A 5087-nucleotide genomic window follows, 5' to 3' on the forward strand; every position below is an offset into this window, starting at 1 on the left:
AAAAAAAAAAAAAAAAAAAAAAAAAAAAAAGAATTTGGGATCAGAAGTTTGAGGACTAGGTCATTTAACAACTTGGGTGGAATACATCTCAGAACAAATACATGGTTACTCTTTGGGGATGAAGTTAATAATGACAAAACTGTTCTGTTTTATCACTGCATTAATGTGAGTCTCTTAGACTTACTATGCAAGACAACCTTGCTTAGAACCTGTGTGAATGGGGTCTGAAGGCTAACACCTGCTGTGATGTAGACTTTGATGGACATTTATTTCCTTATACTTTTTTTTTTAGTAGAGTTATTTGGTTCACTGAGTAACCAAAGGATTTCTGATCTCTTGCCCTAAATATTATATTCTTGTCCTGTTTGTGAATTTTTTATTCGCCTAGGCTCTCTTTTATCCCAGCAGTTCCTGAAAGAAGATGCGAATGAAAAGAAATGCTGATCCAACCTTCCCGTGACTATGAAAGAAGCCCTTACTACGAGGTGTAGTGTTCCAGTGGGGAGTGAGGTCGACTTCCTAGGATTCTTGGCACTCTTTCCAGTAATGAGCAGTTTGTCTCTTAGCCTTTGAACCGCTGCTCAGATTTAAAATTCCAGCCAGTGGAAAACCTTTGGAGGAAAAACAGAGTAGAAACAGTTGATGTTAGGAATCACTACAGTCTTAACTCATGCCTTCAAGCGTTTTTCAGTAATATTTCTTGAGGTACAATAGCGAATGACTATTAAAGAGCAGAAAGTTTAAAATACATCTAGTTAAATGCTTCCTTCTCGATTCAAACTTTTTCTCAGTGTCTGCCATCCCCTCCCCTGCAGTGGGAATGAAGGCTGTAAAAATGAAAATCCTCTCTAGCAACTTCTCTCTCCCAGGGGAATACAGCCCGAAGCTTTTTAGCTGGACCACTTCCTGGGCTTTGCCTCAGACCTTCGGAATCTTACAGGCAGGGAAGTAGCCTGCAAGGACTGCATTCCTGAAAGGGCCTCTTCCTCTCCCCTGCTCGACAGATCAAGAGCAGCCTTCACCACTGGATACTGACAACTCATGGGCTGGTAGCAGGGTATTGGCAATTAGTTTGAGAAGCGGCTGGAAGAAGGGCTGGCTCCTATCACTGCCACTGAGCATCTCTAGCAGGTTATTCCTTTTGGGGGTCTGGCACAGAGTAGGCCTGTGATGTTTGCTGGTAGATCTATTTACTGAGAGTTTTATATAACACAGTATCTGGAGCCTGGTTACAAGAAGCCTCCAGGCCTGTGTAATAAGTCATATTTCTGATTTATAGGATAAAGATGAGAATCAGCTCTGCCTTTTCCACCCATTTAGCACAAAGTCCGCCTTGATCCCAGGGCCCTGATTTCTTCCTATAACCTGGGATACGATCGGGTATCCCGACTCCAGTCATTCCCCTCGATGCCAAAGCAAGGCTCCTTCCAGTTTTTCTACTACTCAGAGGTGTGCTGAAAACCATGTGTTCTCACCTGCTTATTCTTTGACCTATTCTACTGCTCAAATCGTGGGGCAGGGCAGCAGCTGGGTACTTGTCTCAGAGGTTAAAAACCAACCCACAAATGACACACAGGTAAACAACATCTATACCCACTGCAAGTCTGTGTTCTTGCCACTCACAGCATGAAATTGTCTCTGAGGCATAGGATTTCCCGTGGCTGCTCCATGATTGATGCCTTCTTGAATCTAGGATACCATCCAAGTATTTCTCCAAGTTGATTCACACTATCTGTCTGTCTCTAGCTAGTCGCTGTATGATCCTGGCTTCGGGGGCATGATATTTGTGTAAGTGTTATAGCTCTTTTGTCTTTCCATGTCTGTTTGTCTGAGCCCCCAGGGTCTTTCTAAGTCTCCTGTCTCTCCTCTGAGGATACTCACACGCACACTTTCCCTGGGGGAGTCTGACTACTCAGGAAAGAACTATGATTGGGAGTGGGACAGCCCACTATGAAGAAAGCAAAAGCTCTGGTCTTCCTGAACGAGAGACTTGCAAAGAGTCTCCAGACACTATGGGCCCTGGAGATCAAGCTACGACTGTGCTAGTTGGAAGTCTTCCTCTCTGTGTCTCACCAGACCCCCAATCCCAGCGTAGCAGCTGAGGGTGGGAAGGGGAGTATGTGTACTAAAAACAGGAGCAGCAGCTGAAAGCCAATTGGCCTGTGGCAGATGTAGAAAAGGAAAGGCAAAGCCAGGGGACCCCAAAAGTGGTCTACAAGGTATTTTTGCTCCCCTTCCTTTGCTGGAACTGCATGTGCTGCTGTCTAGAACACACAATGAATCACAGAAGCACTCAGATGGAGAAGTCCCAAAGTGTTTTTGCCTTGTCTCCCCCCTCTAGTCTTTGGTTGATGAATGGAGACTTTTGCAGTGAGTTACTAGAAATGGAAGAGGAGAGCAGTTATTTGGTATCAGGCAACAAAGATGACCAGCAGGAAGTGAGCTCAGTGCTTGTGAGGTGAGGCAGAGGGGTGGGCGGGCAGTCATCGGGAAGAACTGTCACTGAGTCAAGGTCAACTGTGGACAAGTGGATGGAGGGCAGGAACATCCACACGCTTTTTTCTATGTTGGCTTTTCTTAAGCTATAGTCCTCATATTCTTCAGACAATTTCCAAGTTTTATTTCTGGTTTGGAAAAGGGTGAAAGTGCCTTGCCATCTGCATTTATCAGCTTGTGCCTCCCTCTCTCCCCCTCCCTGTGTGACCTACTTTAGAGACTAGAATGGCTTTTATTTTTAAGGCCATGGGAGAAATCACTAAAAGCAAAGATTCTGTTTCAGAAGCTGAGTCGAGATACATAGGATGCTATGCTGGGGTGCTTACTGCTCTATAATTTCTGTGGGTTTCTCCCCTCACCCCACTCTGTCTTCATAATGTCTTCTAAAAGGCGCTCCTAGGCCACACTGCTGAGAACAGCTGTAAAGATGTGTGTGGGCGTTTCTGGCGTGTAGGCTGGCCCAGCTGTCTGCTTCCCAACCTTTCACTCACCTCAGCAGCAGGCATCTGGCCTCCTAACATGGAGCTTGCAGCTCCTGGGGGCTCCTGAATGCCCTTCAGAAAAATGGAGACAGAGATGGGACAGTCTCCTACTAAGGCAGGAAAGAATCAATGAGAAGCAGAGGGTGAGTAGTACATCATCTTGAATGGTTAAGCAAGGACCCAAGCAAAGCAGTGTTCAAATGCACTCCTCCTCTGGTTTCCTGGAGACCTGTGTGAACAAGGGCCAGTGGATTTGATTCTGGAAAAGTCACCCACTACTTGGAAAGTCACTCACCTTTCTTGGTTTCTATGTATAGGGTGTTTTTCAAATTAAAGTATCCACTTACCTCACATTTGTAATTAGAAGATAAATTAATGTTTGGAGAGACGGTTCAATTTGATTTCTCAGTTCTTGCATAGGAGCTTTACTGCAACTCTAAATTTTTTGAGGAGCAGGAATCAGGAATCAAACTCAGGACCTCATGCTTGCCAGGCAGGCATGGTGCTGTTGAGCTACACCTTGACCCCTAAATTAGTATTTGTAAAGCAAAGCTAAAAAATTATTTTGTCAACAGTTCAGTTGTGGGTCCCATTAACTATTTAGAGTGATACCTAGAAAAACTCATTGTCAGATATACAAAGATGCAAGCAACAGAATCCTGGCCTTCAAGGTGATCACATTCTAGGTAGATGCAAAAGCAACACAGAAAATCTCCTAAAATCTGTCAGTAGGAGTAAGTAAGTGTGGTTGCATCTCTTGCTTCTCAAAGTATGGTACATTACCATTTGGGAGCTTAGTAAAAATGCAGAATAACAGGCCCCACTCCAGAACCACTGAACCTGCACTTTAACAAGATCCTCAAGTGATTGTTGTGCACATTAAAACTTAAAAAGCAGACTTTTCCCATTGATCAAGTGTGAATTTCCCAGCTTTGGGTCATGAGACACCTAGCTCCCCATTCCTTCCCTTGCTTGCTGCCTCCAGCCATGTGGTGCAGTCTGCAGTTGGAGGAACATTCCTGTAGGCTTCTGGGCCTTTTCCAACGTCACTGAGGATGGTGATGGTAAGGTTTAGAGATGATTCTTAGAGCTATGAGACTAAAGAGAGCCTAGGAAAGAGAGAAGGACAGAAAGCCAAGACCTAATGATAAGGGGCCCAGATGTAAAGACTGGAATAGAAAGGGGGCACAATCAAAGGGCCCAGTGTGTGTGTGGGGGGGGCAGAGCCAGGCTATGGGAGATGGGCAACAGAAGAGTCAAGGGAAATGAGAACCCAGTGAATGTCACTGAGCTATAGCTTGTCATGGGTGAATTTTTAAAGAAGCACTTGGTAGAAGATAAGGGAGAAAATTGGATTATAAAGGGATTGGAGGGAAGGATGTGGAAGCTCTGGCTATAACTCCCTCCCCAAGAAAACTGGCAAAAAGGCAAAGAAGAACAAGGATGACAACTAGAAAGGGACTTGGACCAGTTGAAAGGGCCTGCACATGTCTTAAGTCAGAATCAGTGGGTGTAGGAACAGCTATAATAAGGATGAATCAGGTTAGAATACATAATCCACTAAGTATGTGTCTCTTATCAGGAGGAATGAACATTTTCCGTTCCATCTTCTGTCAAATAAGAGGAGACCAGAGACACTAATAAATTACTCCAGGGACCTTGTTAGTATCAGCTGCCTGCACGCTCTTCCTCATTCTCAGCCCACGAAGACCCTTGCAGCTTAAACTCCAGCATACCAGTTGGCAAGGTAACAAACTGCCAGAGGATCCAGGAGAGTACAAGTATTGCCCCCTGAAGCCCTAGTGCCACCCGCTACTAATCTAGAGATTTCTGATGTTTTACCTCCTTTATATACAGAGTTTAAAAGCATTGGAATGCAGGCATGCGGGATGAGGGTTTGGTTGCTCTTGCCAGAACATGTGCGTGCCCATGCAAACACATACATGTAATCTGTTCTCATTTGGAAGGCCAGTTATGAAAGATCATAGTTTGCTGGGTAAGAGATTTTCCCTTCTTTCCCTCCCTACCAGTCTGACCTCATCTGTCTTTTTCAGTGTTATGCAGGATTAGTCTGAGGTTGAGAACAGGTTGAGACACGTCCAACAAAGA

The 5087-nt window shown here is 44.7% G+C and overlaps 1 long non-coding RNA gene across 1 annotated transcript in view; it reads right to left on the reverse strand.

Moving 5' to 3' along the window:
* The window catches only part of LOC102014209, a 5797-nt gene extending 1027 nt beyond the window's left edge, over nt 1–4770 (reverse strand). Inside the window, exon 1 of the long non-coding RNA XR_001236593.1 lies at nt 480–4770. This is a non-coding gene — a long non-coding RNA (uncharacterized LOC102014209). The remainder of the gene's footprint in view (nt 1–479) is intronic.
* Nucleotides 4771–5087: the final 317 nt, after the last annotated feature.

Source organism: Chinchilla lanigera, unplaced genomic scaffold, assembly GCF_000276665.1.
Source record: "Chinchilla lanigera isolate Chin_1 unplaced genomic scaffold, ChiLan1.0 scaffold00005, whole genome shotgun sequence".
Classification (NCBI taxonomy): Eukaryota; Metazoa; Chordata; class Mammalia; order Rodentia; family Chinchillidae; genus Chinchilla; species Chinchilla lanigera.